The sequence below is a fragment of the Siphateles boraxobius genome, unplaced genomic scaffold (genome assembly GCF_051911475.1).
Source record: "Siphateles boraxobius isolate OS27281-9 unplaced genomic scaffold, OSU_SipBor_1 29, whole genome shotgun sequence".
NCBI classification, from domain to species: Eukaryota; Metazoa; Chordata; class Actinopteri; order Cypriniformes; family Leuciscidae; genus Siphateles; species Siphateles boraxobius.
In genome coordinates this window covers 14,692,219-14,710,323 of record NW_027508908.1, presented here as the reverse complement: position 1 = coordinate 14,710,323, position 18,105 = coordinate 14,692,219, and the positions used below count along the sequence as shown (strand labels likewise).

The 18,105-nt window shown below is 36.1% G+C and overlaps 1 long non-coding RNA gene across 1 annotated transcript; it reads right to left on the bottom strand.

Moving 5' to 3' along the window:
* Positions 1 to 322: 322 nt before the first annotated feature.
* Positions 323 to 13,889, bottom strand: LOC143753878 (uncharacterized). The gene is made up of 3 exons (XR_013207830.1): positions 13,081 to 13,889; positions 5,181 to 5,295; positions 323 to 5,101 (listed from the first exon to the last, which is right to left on the bottom strand). It is a non-coding gene; the product is annotated as an uncharacterized LOC143753878 (long non-coding RNA).
* Between the last annotated feature and the right edge of the window lie 4,216 nt (positions 13,890 to 18,105).

The following is an 18,105-nucleotide window of genomic DNA, read 5'->3' as shown; positions in this document are numbered from 1 at the left end:
TTTCGTATTTTCTATTTTGTTTAAAAGCATTTTGTGGTGGAAAGGACGGCGGTGGAAATTACAGTATTGCTAAGGATAATTAAAATGAAATGAAATGCCACACAATAAACATATTCTGTCCACAAGTGATAATTACCTGACTATTCATATTTGTTTTTTTGTCCATAAATCTCATATTTCATCTCAAGCTCGTGGAGACGGTTTTGCCTCCACGTACACTTCAGAAGAAGGGGGCAGATTTGTTTGGTTTAAATTACGCCACAGCTGTAAGTCAACCCTCATTGTTGAAGAATTTATATAAACAATTTTCACAAAATAAATATTGCAATTGTTTTCACTATTTATTTAGACTTTGACAGTTTTAAACATGTGAAAATTCATTATGAATGACGGATTGTCATAGATTGAGTTTAAACGGCTGGGACAAGGATACAAATATACATAAAAGGCATTTAAAAGGTATTTATGAAGTCATGGTAAAACCATTTAAATGTGATTTTCAAATAACAAAAATAAGTCAAATCATAAAAAATAAACCCCTTTTTGAGGAGTGCCAAAGTTGAAGAAACACCTAGGCTATATATACACAAATTAACTGTTACCGGAAAATGACAAGAAAATAGTATTGTGGCATGAGTGGCTGAAAACAAGATTGCCTAGTAACCATTCAGACTCTCTCTATATATGTTTTTAAATCATTGATTCCAAAACAGACATGTTTCTGTTTACCAATTATTCCCTATATAGCCAATACTGCTCAAGGGTATAGTGAAGTCAGAGAGCAGAGTTATGACTGGGGAGTGTCACACACACAATCTCAATCTTGCCATCCCAGGAGACCAGCCAGGGTATTTTCATAAACATAATTAGGCTGAATCAGTAAAGCATCGTCTTGCATGCCAATCGCAGCGTGTTTGCATCATGGCAGAGACACAAAGGCTATACCGAGATGAGATTGTACAGTTAGGAGCTGTTAGACTCAAAGTGACATGGCAGGTTGAGCACTTACGTCTGCTCTGCAGTGTCACTTTGAGAATTTTATCGACCGGGATGTCAGAGGAGAAGATAGCTGCTCGCTGCTCTTACTAAAATGGATGCTGTTAGCGAGCTACCAAAACTATGTCGCCATGGCATGCACACTTGGGAAGGGAGGACACTGATAAATTGCATCAATGAAAAATACATAGTGCTTTTAATGTGTCAATACACGGTACCATAGCCTTTTATCTATTAGATATTTATATAAGAATGTCATGCATTTGTTTGCATTTACCCTGGACTCAATGGCAATGAAAAACCTAAAAACTGGATAACTATTCGGCAAGTTCCCACTTAAAAAGCCAGTCAGGTTCAGATATGGTCCTTCAAAAGTGTTCAGCAAATGAGAACACTGGTGAAAGCATGGTTGAAGCTTGTATTTCATCTTTTATAGGGATTAACTTTCTCATCATGAGCACAACAGAGAGCGGATACTCACTTGTGTTATCTAAGCATTTATAATAAAATAGACATGATGCACTGATGCTATAGAATTAGTATTTCATCTATATGATCTGCCCCTCAGAATGCTATAACTGATCACTTGGAAAGGTTTGTAAGCCTGTAAAATATTTAAAGATTATTGGAGATTTCACAAATTTATGCTTGCAGTTTAAGTGTTGACAAATGTAGACTAAGTAAGGCTTTAGATCGGTTGAAAGAAACCTCAGTGATGGTTGGATGCAGTCCTCAAGATTCACTGCAGTGATTTTCACAAGTGACATCTCATATTGTTCTAGGAATAGCAAGCTGAAATACAGTAGCTCATCATTAGATAAGGAGGTCAATCTTGAAGATCTCTGCCACCAAGTGGTCAAACTGCACCATGCACTTTAGGCATAATTCAGACTCCAGACAATAGTTTGTCAATCATTATGGATAAATATTTAAAGATGTTGTGTTTTAATGCTTACAATGTTTCAATATTAAACGATTTTATCAGTAAATTCATGCCACAAGATTATTTTGTTTAATACACTAAGATATTTATTTTGGCAAGGGAGATACATTTTTTTTTTGGGCCCAGGTATGAAATGAACAAAATGTTTAGCTGTTCACAATTTTTCAAGGTTCCTCCCATTTTTTTTTTTTTTTAATTTTGATTTTCTCTATACAACTGTCATTCCCAGTTGTTCCTGGAATATGATTGGTTGAGAGGCGAAGAGGTCAAGAGCAGTGATAAATTGGTGTGTTCACATCAAGTCGGACATAAGCTACTGTAGGCGTTCACATTCTGAGAGATGTGTTTTGTCATTTTGTAATAACAGCAATTCTGACGTGACTTTAAAAAGCACCTTATGGTCCAGAAGCACTGGGATTTTTTTTATCGTTTTTAGAGTTCCAGGTAGATTGGCAGCTACTTTTATGAGTGAATCATTGAATTATTGACCCTTAGCTATTCAGCTAAAACACTGATTCATTCAAGAAAGAAACATCAGCGTTGCTCATAGACTCAGAGGACTTTGACTTCGTTTGGAACTTTTTTTTCGTTGGAGGAACAAATAGATCTCAATATTCTCAGTATAATTTTTTTTAATTATCGAAATGTTTATAAAATCAATATCACACCCACAATCACGGCAATTTTTTTTCTTTGGTTAGCAATGTTTGTAGGCCAACTTTATATTATTTAATGTAGCTAGCTATGTTTCAAACTAAACTATTCAAATACACAGCTTATTTTATTTTGTTTTATTAACATGAACATTGTAAACACTACAATGGTGTTACATGCACATCATAAGACAGAGCTCTTAAGGAACCTTTGACCTTATAATATTTTAATAGCATTTCTGAACAAAGTTATAGCAGAGCAATTCATACTGTAAAATCCAACAGTGATTCTAACTAACACTTTTTAGTTAACTTTACTTAATGTAATAACTTAATTGTAAAAATCTAGTAATCTGTACTATTCTCATACTATGCTTTGTTTACTCAGAAAACCCAAGTTAAGATTAATTGATTGGTTTGAGTGCGGTTTTTGAGGCGGGAACATTCTTAATGAACTTTTCTCTCATTTCCTCCACTTCTGCAGTTATTTTTCTATGTTTGCATTGACTCATTTCCCAAAGTCATCTTGAATGTTGCATTGTCAATACAACTGAAAATTTTGGGAGAACATCACATAAGCTAACTTCTTAAATTTTATGTTGATTTTCCTAAAAAAAAAATATATATTTTATTTTTTTTAAATCGCCATTATGGTGATTAGTGTTCCCTTTGGTTCGGCATTTTGAACTTCCTTTATACTATTGTAATTATCTTCCCATTGATGCAGCGATGCAACAAGAAATCAGTTATTTGGTTTCAAAATAAGATAATTAATATATACTGTATATGAATGTATGAATGAATGATGTGTAACATAACTATATTTCATGTCAATTAATTATCTTTAATTATTCTGTTGCTAACAATTATGTCCTAAACACCATGTGACACTTTTAATTGGGTTTACATAATCCCTCTATATTTGTGACAATCTTGCAATTGATCATGCTTGAGTCTCACAGACTTCAACATTCAGCATGCAAAACACAACAATGGTAACAATTATATTTTATTTACAGTAAATTATCAAGTACTCCCCACAGTTCTTTTTCGTAGTTACTAGAACCCTTGTGTAAGTGAACTATACTAACTAAGCAAGTCAGTACCACATACTATCCCTATTTCACTTGTTTTTTTTAAGGCAATTGGTTTGCATGCTTTTTTTAAGTCTAACTAATTAGATTATACAGTGTTTTCACACGCCTGTTTATATCAGCATGTTTTAATTGTTTCCTATCCTCTTGAATAGATACATGACACAGATTCATCACAGGTCACCATGAAATAAAAAATGGACAATTCTTGTTTTTATTATTATATTATTAGGTCTATTACGTTTTGTGGAATATTGCAGTATTTGTATTGCACATCTTTTTTTCATGTGCCTTAAGAACGTTTAATAAAAATAATGTATCCTGCCTTTTGCAATGACACCACTTCTCTGATGACATGTTTCCTGGCAGGAGGGCATGACAACCTAATAACATCCAATTATATCTCAATGTCCCATCCTACATTTTTTTCTTGTTCGAAAAACCGTTTCACACAGATACGCCACAATAGGGAAGAAAACACTATTGCAACTTCCATTTCATGTCAACTTTAAGCATGAAATACCATTTCTAATCGTTTTTTATTTTTTTTAATCTAAAATATTTTTTAATTAAGATATCCTTGTCCAGCTTCACATTTTAGTTTCACATTAGATTCTAGTATTACTTTCCTTATTTAATAAAGGCCCCTTCGCCTGAGCATGATTAAGTGACACGAATGTATGATGCGATAACGCTCTTGAATCAAAACTTTTTTTTCAATCAGTTTTTTTTTTTTCAATCAGTGTGTTCATTGTCGGAACGCCATGCTTTTGGAACTCTGAGAGATTAACTTCTTAGAGACTGAATTGTCGTTGGATTGAAAGGCATCAAACTGTCAGAGCGCCTTCAACTACATGCAAACCTAACTTTGGAGAAAGCCAAAACTAAGGCCATGGTGAGAAAACAGCAAACAGAACATAAGGAAGGAAGAGGACAAAGGCCTAAAGTTAGAGGCTGTTCACAAAGAGAAATACAGCGGAAGGCGGAAATTAGCCAAGTTTCAAGAAAAAAAACGTAGAGAGAAATCAAATAAATCAAGCTGCATGAAAACTGTGTTTTATGAGGTTAAAGGGAACTGTGATTAAGACAAAGGGCAAGCATTCATTGGAGCCATAGATTCAAATATTCGAGGTTGGTGCACAACCTTTCAGATCTTGGAACACTGAAAATACTGATGGGACCAGGAAAGAATGTCCTGGATGTGAAAGGGGTATTTTCTACCACCATCTCTTGTTTTCAACTACTCACGCCACACATTTAGAGGAAAACATTTACAGTATGTGGTCAAAAATCTCTTCACACCACTCCCAAGCAGACATGCCATTGAAAAGCTTAACCTCATAGCCAGACTGGATAACATCACAGAATGTCAGTGGCGAGATGAATATCCAGAACTTTTCACAAGCTTAGGTGAGCTGAAAGAGGAATACTGTATTAAGTTACAGCCCAATGCAACACCTTATTCTTTAAACGTAGTGAGATGGATCCCATTACCTTTAATGTCAACGAGGAGTTATCTAGGACGGTGAAGGTTGAAGGACCTAGCGACTCGTGTTCTGGTATGGTTCCGGTTCTTAAGCCTGGTGTCACAGTCAGAATTTCTGCTGACCTGACGAAATTGAACAGCCCTGTTAGACGAGAGCAGTTTATATGTACCCTCAGTAGACCCAAACTAGGCTAGTTAGGTGGAGAAAAAAAAGAAAAATCTTCACCAAGTTAGATGCCAATTCTGGATTTTTTCTGAATATTACAAACAGTTGACTACCTTCATTACGGCATTTGGTAGTTATTATTTTAAGATGCTTCCATTTTGGATATCCAGTGCTCCAGAACTGTTCCAGATGGAAATGTTTCAGATTTTGGAATGATTGGATGGAGTCACATGTCACATGGATGACATCCTCATATATGGAAGGTCTCCTGAGGAACATTACATCAGACTCAATGCTGTATTAAAGAAGCCCCAGAGTGCTGCCCTAACACTTAAGAAAAAGAAGTGTGAATTTGTGAGAGGCAGAAGTCAAGTTCCTAAGCCACAAGCTGTTCGCAGCTAGATTAAAGCCCTAGTCTACCAATGTGTATGAGGTGTGCAGCTTTCTTGGAATGATGATCCAATTGGAGAAGTTCATTCCAGACATGGCTGAGAAAAAAAGCCATTGCGGGACCTCCTCTCACAGAGAAGTCTGGAGTTTGGAATTTGTGAGGGGCAGAAATCAAGTTCCTAGGCCACAAGCTGTTCGCAGCTAGATTAAAGCCCGAGTCTACCAATGTGTATGAGGTGTGCAGCTTTCTTGTAATGATGATCCAATTGGGGAAGTTCATTCCAGACCTGGCTGAGAAAAAAAACCCATTGCGGGACCTCCTCTCACAGAGAAGTCTGGAGTTTTTTGCATAAACTAAAAGTAGCAGAAACTAAACTCGCAGCACATGCATCATCCTTTGGGCTGGGAGGAGTGATTGTCCAGTGATGCATGGAGACCAATTGCATATACATCTAGACTATTAATTCCAACTGAGCAGAGATATGCTCAGATAGAGAAGGAGACTCTATCTCTTTTTTGGGCATGTTAACGTTTCAGGTGCTATCTCATTGGAAAGCATTTCTTTCTCAAGACGGACCATAAGCCACTTCGGAGCTTACTGGGCACAAAACATCTGGATGACTTACCACCAAGGTTGGAAAGGTTCAGATTGAGACTTGATTTTGTGATTTTCCTACGAGATTAGCCATGTTCCAGTGAAACCGTTCACAACTCCAAACACGCTGTCAAGGATGCCCTGAATGAGCGAAGTAACGGTTTGTGACTCAACTCTCATGGAAGACACAAATCTTTACCTCGCCTTATCCATGGCAGAGAGTGGCTACCGACTTGTTTGAACTAAAGGGACAAAAGTACCTTTTAACAGTTAACTATTCAAGAGATGTTGATGTGGCCAAATTGGCATCGACCATAATTGAACATCTGAAAGCAGTGTTTGCACGGAATGGGGTGCCTGAGATACTAATATCTGACAATTGGCCACAGGATAGCAGCGCTGACTTCTGGAAGTTTTTAAGGGAGAATGACTTTTAGCACATAACAAGCAGCCCATGGTGTTCACAAGGAAATGGTGAAGCTGGAAGAGCGGTACAAACGGTCAAAAAGCTCCTGGGGAAAAAATCTGATTCCTTTCAAAGCCTTGCTTGAATACCGCTCTAGACCACTTGCAAACAGCTACAGTCCAACAGAATTGTCAATGGGCAGAAGACTGAGAACAGGCTTACACCAGAACTTCCAGATGCAGACAAAGTGAAACAGTTTGAATACAGTCTACATAAATGTTCACACTAGAAATTAACACAGGAAGACATATAACTAGATTTTTGTCACCACTAAAGCCTGGGCAGTGCCAGGAGTGCTCAGGTAGTCCACCCTGAAAAAAAAATATAAATATATATATAATAAATAAATACATTTATACAATATTATGGTAATGTGAAAGAAAGCAAGACAAAATGTAACAATAAAGGATGTTATTAAAGCAATCTTTTTTTTTTTTTTTTACATTAGATAATAGTTTGGGGAAGGTGAGATGTGATATCTGATTGGTGCGATCTATAGGTTTGTACTGTGCAAGTGTTCAATAAAGTTCAGTTACCTACCTTCTATAATGTATAATCAGTATGGTGCCTCGGCCCATTCATGAACACATAAAGTTCTTGTTATCAATAGTGTCTGAGAACAGACACACACACATTCAATCGCTTCTGCTCCCATTTAATTAAGTTCACATGGTTTCAATTATCAGCATCTATTATCAATTTGACCTGAAAAGTATGCACATAGACATATTGATTTATTCTCACATGTTTACATCATATTTCTTTATACAGAATATGAGTTATTTTCATTTTCCACTGAATTATGTGATTTGGTGAGCTTGAAACTGCATAAAGAGCGCTGTGTGTCTGGTTTCTTCTGGGTGTACATGTGAGCCAGAGAGCGCTCACTGCTCTAGATCTGTTAATCATATTATGTGACCATGGGTGTGTTTGACTTGAAGTGACGCTGCTTAGACCGAACGGTGAATGACACCAAAGTACAGTGAGAGCAATTTGAAAGCATACGGAGCCATCTGCTATTTAATCTTGGTACTTTCATGCCATACACCGATTGATCTGCACAGCCATAGATATGTATACATAGTGCCACATTCGACTGCTCCAGACACGTCGATGATCTGCCATCTTGGAATGGTCAACATTTCAGATGCTGTCGTCACTCAGTCAAAAATCAATACGTTTTCCAAGATGCCACAACATTAAGCAGCCTCTGGTTTTTAAAACCGCAGAGATTTAAATTCCTGAAGCAATGGGATAACCTTTCACAGGTGAGAATGCTTTGCTTTCTGATGTTATATGTATTAACACAATATTAAAGGCTTTTAATCTATGGTAACTTTTTTATGTTGCGTGGCATTGTCTTCTTGTATTATGTTAGTTTAGCAAAAGCATCAGCTGAAGTCTATTGCAGATATAGATATTAATATGCGTATAATAGGTTTGCAGACGCAGTCAACTTGCTGCTGAGTGTTGACGGATCGGCTTTGACCATTTCAATATGGCGGCCCATAGAAACAGCTGCTAATGAGGCATCAATGTATATATCTAAAAATGCATTCTCGGTTAGCGCCACCTATCTTTCAGGTGTGAATTAGCCGGAGGTGATCAATCGTTTTACATTTGGTGTGAAAGCACTGTTTGTCAACGATTCGCTTCGCTTTATCACATCGTGCTCAGTGTGAAAAGGCCTAATCTGTTGATTCACTGATAATTGTTGACATTGTAAATTTACTGTTTTCTGTATGATTTGCAAAGGATCAAATTGGGCTCCAGAAAAAGCAAATAACATTTTTATTGACAGAGTCACTGGACTACTAAGCCTACAGCAAAGCAGTGGGCTTAAAGCAATCATCCAAACAACTCTTTTGTATTCAATCTGAGCTCTGGCTGAATCATTCTGCTCTGTTTTATTCAGGCCAGGCTTTGCTATGTGCTTTGGGCTGCTGTAAAATTAATCTTCGGCCTAAACAGATATTTCTGGCTGACTGAAACAGGTTCACCTTGAGGATTTGCCTGTATTCAGCTCAATCCACGTTGCTCTTGATGCAAAAAAAAAAAAAAAAAGAAAGAAAGAAAAAAAAAAGTAAAAAGAGAAACATTCCGTGTTGTTTTCCTGCTGAAAAGTAAGTCTGTGTATTATGTTTCTTCAACTTAATGGAAAGAATGGATATTACCTGGGGGTTGGACTGCATTTAGTTTGTGCCTGTCACTGAATTTTATTGTCAGAATTAAAATTTGATAATTTAAATTTGATCGGCACAGGCCACGCTCGCAACAACTAAGCATATTAGGTCATTATATAATCAAAATATAAAGATTATGGATAAGAAGCCAATACGCTATCATCACTGCAATATTCTCCTGAAGTATAAATTGTTAAGCTTTGAAAGCTTTAGTGATTTATGTTTTCTCAAACTAACTTTCAAATGTCTCAATAATATAGCACCTGAGCCACTCAGTTCATTTGTGCAGAGACAAAGCATCAATAGAGTCACCAGAGGCTCTATCAATAACAACTGTATAGTTCCGTACCGTAAGACTTCATTTGGTCAGTCTACTTTTTCATATAAAAGTGCAAAATGGTGGAATTCATTACCCACTGAATTTAAAACCATGACTGAGCTTAAACTGTTTACTTCTCGAGTTAAGTCTTGGATGAAATCGGAACAGGAATGTACCCATTTGTAGATAACTTGTTCGTGTATGTAAGTGATTCATTTGGTGTGTTTATAGGGATGTTTTTAGGATGAAATAGCAAATGTTGTAGTGTAAAGGCCCAACCATGGACTGGAGTTGAAAATTAGCAATAGCTATAAACTCTTTTTGCATAACGTCAGTTACAGACTTGTCTTGTACTATGTTTAATTTCAATGTCCATGTCAAATAAATGAATAAATAAATAAATAAAATAAGAAAGATGAGTGCAATTTTTGTCAATTTTTAAAAACATAACAAAATGTTTTGGGTTTTGCCACATGCCTTCAACAAATTCCATTCTCAAAAATGAATTTCATAGCTCTCCCAAAGAGGTAGAGTCTAAGAAATACTTAAGACATTGATGTTTGGACAGTAGGTCAGTCCATTTCAGTCAAATAACTCTGTATTGTAACTGGTCTTTTGGTCGCATCACTTACAATTGCTCTTGTTGGTCAGTTTTGTAGCACAGCCTGGTCTTAGCAATTGTCTGAATTGTGCCGTGCGTTTTTCATTCCGTTACAATGGACATTGTGCAGCTTTTAGAGAGGTTTGGAATTTTGCCAACCTTTTTATAACCTTGTCCAGTTCACTGTGAAGTTCCCAGAGTGGAATATAGAATTCAGTATACAGAACCTTAAAGTCATACTGCGCATAAAACTTTCTCATCATGGGATAATTTTATAGATTTAGTTTTAATTAATACATTTTTAAAATTTTGGTTACATTTTATCAATTAAACATCTCATAAAAATATTCACACAAGAAAAAATGAAAATAACCCGTTAAATATGAAAGTATTATGCAATCATGTTAGACATTTCTCTTTATATAACATTTTTTGGCATAAACGTTTCTTTAAAATTGAGTAACGAACCATAGGGTCTAAACTTTTTTTTTTTTAATAGCAAAATGTATCTGCTATAAAGTCAGTGATGTTTATGGTCAAGGAAATTAACAAAAAGGTACTTGAAATGAACCTGTTAAAGGAGAACTCCGGCGCAAAATGAACCTGGGGTGCAGAGCCGGTTCTTGAGACTTCTTAAGAGACTTGGAATCTCACAGTTCAGCTCACATAGCACGGCGTTCGTGGTTCGAGTGGTCGAGGCTGTTCCCCAAAGATAACTCCTGCCTGTATACGCGATGGTACTGTCTTAAAGTATATTATTATTAAACTGTCTGTACACTTACAAAGTTTTCAGTGCTTCAGTTTGTATGTAGAGACCCTCATTAAGCTACCGTGTTAGTGTGGGGCTATTTTGAGCCTTGTTAGTGGTATTAACTAGCGATCTCTTTTTTACTTATTATATGCCCCATACACTAGCGTTATAAGCTAAACAGTTTTTAGAGATAAAACTCTTTACACTCGATTATCATGAAAACAAATCCCAGAGAACAGTCAACTCGGTACCAATGTGTTATTACACCCCAGGTTCATTTTGCGCCGGAATTCTCCTTTAAGATAATATTTAGTGCTCGATATAACAACACCCATTCAACACCTCATTTCTATAGTGGTAAATAATTGTATCATATTTTATTTTCCTTCTAAAGTCGTCTAAATGCATTGCATATTATGCATGATCATGTAACATATATTTTCTGTTAGATCGATTTAACCATTTTTCTACTTATAAGAATCTACTTTTTCTATTCATAACATCTGTCTTTTGAAATCAAAGGCATATGTATTGAATCATCTTTTGCTGCCATCTTGTGGTTGGGCTTTACTCTCAAAATACCTTACAGACATCTCTGATGAGAAAAGGTACCCACAACTCACATGATGAATGTTTGATCTTTGGCAATCTGACAGTTCTCTTAAACCTCATTAGTGAACATGCTTTTGGTGTTGACAATCAAGATTAAAGGGATAGGTCACCCAAAAAGGAAAATTATGTGATCATGTACTCACCCTTAAGTTGTTCCAAACCTGTATGAGTTTATTTATTCTGTTGAACACAAAAGAAGATGATTTGAAGAATGTGGATAGCCAAACAGTTTCTGGTCTCTATTGACTTCCATAGTATATATGCAAGTCAATGGGAACCAGAAACTGTTTGGACAGAATCTTTATTTTTGGGTGAACTATCCCTTTAAGAAAAGGCCAACACATCCATCACTGCTTCTTCAAAGAAATACCTGGCCTTCATCCACTCTAAATGATGTGCCTAAGCAGGAGGCTTTTTATCGAAATGGGATTGTTCACCATCAGTGACACCAGGATTTGGGGTTTCTAAGAATGATCCCCAGAACCCTGTGACCTGGACGTGATTGTGACTCCTCACCGCACAGCTAAGCGACGGAGCTGCCCTCAGGATTAAATGGGGTGAACTTAAAAGGAAGGACTGCAATGTGCTAAGGGCAAAGGGTTTATGGAGGTTAAGGGAAGAAAGTCAGATCACCCTGGACTGCCCAGAACTAAGACTTGTGCCATGGGACTGGGGAAAGGCCAGTCCTCATTTGACACCCAATAGGGGTATGTGCCAGTGTTTATATGCATGATTCTGCGATACACTGAAAGCAGAAGAAGTGGTTGCGAGTGGGTGTAATTCTCACAGAGTCTCTGCTGTCCTGATCACAGTGGACTTTAATTTCGGTCTGATAAAGTGGCTGCAAGGCAAGTCTTTCAGGCTGATATTAATTTTACATACACTTAAGAGATCCTATACATCTTTTATCTATTTCATTATCTTTTCTGTCTCTTATTTAGTATAATCTAATTTCATTCTAGATTCATCCAGTGATCAAGAAGACACCATATTAGTAAGGAAAAGTCAGTGTTTCATCTTATTTCTGTCTTTATCATTATCTGTACTCTATATCTGTGCACTGGAAATGAGGAAAACGTATTACCAATTCTGCCCTACAAAGCAAAAAGGCAGTAACTGCATTTTTGGTCAAAAATGAGTTATTATCATTTTCATGACATTCAAGGCATCCTTTGTTATGTGACAAAACATCTTATCTCAAATGTGTGTTGTTTTGGAGAAAAATGGTAGTCGTTTCTACAGTAACTGCAAAAAGCCCTAGTGAAACAAAGCAAGAATACAGTAACATCCATTACTGTATTCTTGTTATGTTTTACCTAACAAAAAATAACCGTGTTGCTGCGCAGTGTAGTTACTGTTGCCATGGTGAACACACAGCTGATTTCGCCGGCATCCTCACTGGACGGTTTTAAAATTTTTACCCTTCTAACTTCACACAAATTTTGTTTGAGATGGCACAAAGCCGGGGAAAGAAGATGGTCGAACTGGCGTTGAAAAGAAAATACCCGGAGAATGGTAAGTAAGAGTGACAGATTAAACATTTAGAGGCTAGGCTATCACAATATAAACTCCTGTCAGCCGCCAGGGCGGGACTTCCTCTCAGAGGTCCATTCAGATAGCATTATGCTAATTGACAGGCGATGTTTTAAATAGCTTTGCTAACCTGCCCCTGATCCTCCCTGCTTCGAGCTGTAACTTTATTCTCTGTAACTTCACATCATCGCCGATGCCATGTCATCATTTTGTTGTTCATGTCACAAAGTTATAATCCAACCAGCGGTGAAAAAATATTCAATAACTAGAAAAGCACTCGGAGAGCACTAACCTCTGTCAAGGTAGCCTAATAGGTCACTGAGGCAATTCCAAATGTCCCGTGTTCCGGATCACCACCAAAATGTAGTAATCTGTTCCTTGTCCTAATACCCATGTTGTCCGAAAATGTCATCCAAATTCGTACAGTACTTTTCGAGTTATCTTACTAACGAACAGACAAACATACACAGCACCAAAAGATAACCTTTGGGCGGAGGTAAAACTTCTTAAGGCATCAGGCTATCCCATAACATCCAAGCAGTCAGCGTGATCTTCTTCGCTCTTATTAGCCTACATGAACGGCGTCTTCTTTTTTCATAGGCTAATCATTCACAGCGTTGTTGTCCAGCAGGAGAATATATGTGTCCATAAACACAGCTATCGGTGTAACAGTTATTCTTTAACGTGACAGGTGTCTGTTCAACTTAAAACACACTCTCTTCGCGGCCGCTGTTTGAAGACTATGTCCGATGTTTAGATAAGTTAGCAAGTTGTGAGCAAAACTGACATCTTTCTCTTTACTGTTGTAAGCATCCATGCTTTCAACAAAAACAAACTTCTGCAGACAGAGCGAGCCGGCAGGTATTTACACCCCCCTTAGCGCTAAGGCTCAAACACATTGGTTCCTGTTCCTAAGCATTTATTTATTGCACGGTTTCTTCTTCAGAATATAAAATTATATATTTAATTTGGATTCCCCTTAATTATATTAACCTATGAAAATGTTGTCCCTCTGCATGAAAGCAAGCTTCTATGTTTTATCCTATTATAGGCCTAATGTAACTTATGAAGCCAGGCTGCTTTTTGTGTGTTGGCTTTTCTTTCTTCATTTTCATTAAGGGTGCAAAATTAATAATTTATTGTGTTAGCCTAATTCATCCATTATTTTGTCATGGACCTAATTTAAGTTATTTCCTGTACAATGAAATATTATGATATACAGACATCAATACATATATTGATCAGAGTGAAGATGCTGTCCTGTAGGTCCATATAATAATAATAATAATAATAATAATAATAACAATTTGTTGCAGTACACAGACAGACAGACAGACAGACAGACAGACAGACACAGACACTTTGGCAAAATGTTTTTGCTTTGCTCTGTTGAATTGGATTTTAACTTGCCTATTATTGCTCCAAAGAAAAGTTGTTTTGCAGTGCTTTAACATTAATGTGATTTGTAGGTATAGCAGATACTACATTACAGATACAGAAACACCCCCAGACACACATTAATCTAATACTCACACATAATAATGTGGTCCTATTCAAAATAAATTGTCCCCATTTGGGCCTTGATACAGCTTAGCAATGTGAGACTTTAAGCAGCCGTTTTAGCACCAGAACAGCTTCCGGGTGGAAAATATTGACCTAAAATGGTCAAATTAGTTTGGGTTTGGTATATCCATGTTCAGAAAAACAAATGGTTCCAATTGTTTCAAATACAGTGTATCTAACTCACCCAGAGCCCAAGTTGTGGCAAAATAGTTTTTGGAGAATCTGTAGTTACTGCCTTTTTCCTTGGTATTGTGCCACGTTTTTTGTTAAGTAATACAAAGCAAGAATACAGTAACTGCAAAATAGGGGTAAAATATCAAATTAAATATGAGGATTGATATGTACAAAGAATAAGCTAATATAAAGTAACAAAACAGCCACATGTCCAATAATCTACCTACAACTACTTAGGCTGGATAACAGGATAACTTTAAAGTCATTTTTCTCAGTTCTGCACTCTGCGTAGTTACTGCCTTTTTGCTTTGTAGGGCAGAATTGACTTTGATGATGTTGTAATACCTCTAATGCATGAATACAGACTAAATGTAATCGCGTAATGAACAATAGGCTAATTTACATTAATTGCTCGATACTTTTCAAATTGAAGTATGAGGCATAAAAGAGCATGTATCCAGGTAGTGTTTATTTACTGTGCATTTTCTTAGTTTTGAATTATACTGTTGTAAGAAATGTTTAAATGTTTTGGGTCAGGGAGGGAAAAATGTATATTTTTATTCAGAAAGGATGCATTACATTGATCAAAAACTGACAGTAAAGACTTTTCAGTTGTGACAAAAAATAATATTATTTCAAATAAATGTTTTAAGACATTTTTTTCTTGAGCACCAAATCAGCATATTATAATGATTTCTGAAGGATCATGTGACACTGAAGAAATTACAGGAATCACAGGAATACATTTTTAAAATTGTAATAATATTTTATAATATTACTGTTTTAATGTATTTTGACAGCCTCACAAGATACTTTTTTTCAAAAACATAAGATCTTAAAGACCCCTAGATTTTTAAGTATAGATTATATATATGGAAATTATAACAATAATATATGGATAATAATTAAAAATCCTTTATGAATCCTTTAGGTTGGTCAAATTGACCAAACCTTAATTTGATATGTCCAGCTGTGAGTCCACAGTAGAACACTAGAGGGCAGGGCTGCACAGTATATCACACATTTCATTGCTTCTGAAGTCATCTCCAGGGCATCCAAACTTTGCACGGAATGCCCTGGCTTTTACTTTTATAGTGGTATATGTTATTTTTAAAGTTATCACGCTTATTATATTCAACCTGTTTTAAGTGTTGATTCTCAGAAGCTCAAACAGTCAAGCAGGGTGCTATAACACCAAGGTAATGATTTTGATTTCCAGGTTATGTAAGACCTGATAAAATGTGTATCTTAGTTGCTTTGTAAAAATGTGTCTGTCAAAAGAAATAAATAGAGAACAAACACTTAAATAAATAAAGCTTAAATCACTCTTATTTTCATATAATGATTTTAGATCAGAGAAATAACAATGCACAGCAGAATGTGTATCACTAGATATTCCTGGACCAATCTATCTGTACTGACTGACAGCTAATTCAGTCAATGAGACTGTGAATAATTTGTGTTTTATAGATAGATAGACGTGTGTTATGATTATATTCAGTCAAGTGCAATGTTGTATTCATGTAGTTAATATTTAGCAGAGCTCATCAATTGCTCTCCTAAGTTCTGCTCTCAGAGTTGAGTTGTTGATAAACTGTAAGTAAAAAGCTTTTGTTGCCTAAAGCCATGCTGTTAATCATATGATATACTTTCTAGAGACACTGGATTGAATAGGTTGGACAGGGCAAAGCATCCTGAGGCGATGAGAAAAGATGTGCATATTAACAGCAAAAGTAGCTTTTTGGATTATGCAAAATACTTTACCATTTGTACAGGCTCTCAAAAAAGAAAGAAAGGGATTTTTAAGGAATTCACAAGCAGATTTGACAGATAATATTCATATATACATGGTAAATTCTTAACTATATTAAATTATATAATGTTAATATATCTACAAATTAGCTGTTAAATCTGATTGTTTCTGTCAAATGTCCTGATATTTACACAGTTGGTACAATGGAACGAATGAAGATGACTTAATCTTCATCAAACTTGGTCTAGCCAGACATAAAGACAAGCATGACACTAATATGAAAAAGAGCATAAACAACAACAACAACAATGGAAACAGAAAATAAAATTGTGATGGTTTACAGCATATTTTCTTTTATATTATACTTTTTACTATAAAATTTACTGTGAAATAACATGTATTGTTACACACACACACACACACACACACACACACACACACACACACACACACACACACACACACACACACACACACACACACACACACACACACACACACACACACACACACACACACACACACACACACACACACACACAGTTTGGTCACTTAAGATTATTTTTAAGAAACTAACTTATTCAGCAAGGATCATTAAATGTATTAAAAGTGACAATAAAGACATTGATAATGTTATAAGGGATTTATATTTCAATTAGACGCTGTTCTTTCTGTTAACTGTTTATTCATCAAAGGATCCTGAAAAAAGTAGCATGGTTTCTACAAAAATATTAAACAGCACAACAAGATTACATTTTTTTACGATTGCTTACACACTAAAATTAAACTTTTCCCACAATTAGCAAAACCTTACACTTAAGGAGCAAAACACAAGGCTAGATTTGCACAACTGTAAGCACATTGTCAGCTTCACACTATTTGCAAAACATTACACACAGTGATTTGCAAAACACTAAACGCACTTGTATACATCAGACACAGAAGTATATCATAAAGTCACTTCCTTGCAATTCCAAAGCACTGACTGTCAAATTACCACACATATGAGCCGATCTGTTAAACACAGCCATCAGGTACACAAACACATGATTGCTAAATTGTAGACACACCAATCAGGTTTAAGCACTATAAAAATGCAGGAAGTAGGTTCACCCTTTCCTGTGACATTGTACAGTAAGTTACATGTATTATTCTCTACATAGGATTGAGGGTCGGGAACGAGGTGAACGTGATTTCACCAAGTACCACATGTTCCTGGATCAACATTTTTGTTGATCCTGGAACAACTTTCAGATCAAGCAATCAGATTTGAGGGACAAGTTTACAGTTTATGGCAAGTTTAGGCTTAGAACCAGGGTAAGGTGCTTCAACATCAGTGTTATTCACCTATCATTTCCCTCTGATTCTAGGGAAAAGTTATGGGACGGGTTAGGTTTAGGGGTAGGGATAGGGTAAGGACTAAATTTTGGGACAGGAATGTTGTTCCAGGATCAACAAAATATGTTGATACAGGAACATGTCTTACTTGGCAAAATCACAGGAACGACAAGGGTCAAGTGGGCCCATATTCACGCAAGAACAAGAGAGAGATGTATAGTATGTTTGTATATGTATATGTCTGTTTGCATATGTCTGTAATGTATGTTTACTGCAGTATTTTCTGTGCAATATTGTCAGTTTTTTTCAGATTATTTTTTATGTTTGTTGTTGTTGTTATTTACTGTAATTGTAACCTAGACAGTATTTTACGTTTGTCTGTTGTTTGCTGAGCTAACAGTGTTATGCACACTACTGTAGTAGCATGCCAACTGGGACATTTTGTTGTGATTCTCCATGTTGACATGTTGACTGATTTGGGTATATGGA